We start from the raw sequence: 328 nt of genomic DNA on the forward strand, positions 1-328 counted from the left end.
CATATGTGGTATCTGAACCGGGGCCCTCTGGCATCCCAAGCCAGTTCTTAACCATCGAGCCACTCGGCCGGCCCTATAATTTTTGGCAGCTTTAGTTTCTGGTCACCAGACTGAGCTTTTCCAGTCAGGGCTTGGTGTCCTCTTCAGGTGTGACATGTGTATCCAAGGGTCTACTCCCTGTAGTTTAACAGTACAGGGGTTTGTCAACAGTACTTGGTAAGGGCCCCTCCAGCGTGGCTGGAGGGAATCCTTTCTTAGGTGTCTTTTCCAATAGACAAAATCTCCAGGTTTTAATGTATGAATTTTTAGTTTTTCATTTCCTTGGAGT

This window comes from Hipposideros armiger, unplaced genomic scaffold (genome assembly GCF_001890085.2).
Source record: "Hipposideros armiger isolate ML-2016 unplaced genomic scaffold, ASM189008v1 scaffold_64, whole genome shotgun sequence".
NCBI lineage: Eukaryota > Metazoa > Chordata > Mammalia > Chiroptera > Hipposideridae > Hipposideros > Hipposideros armiger.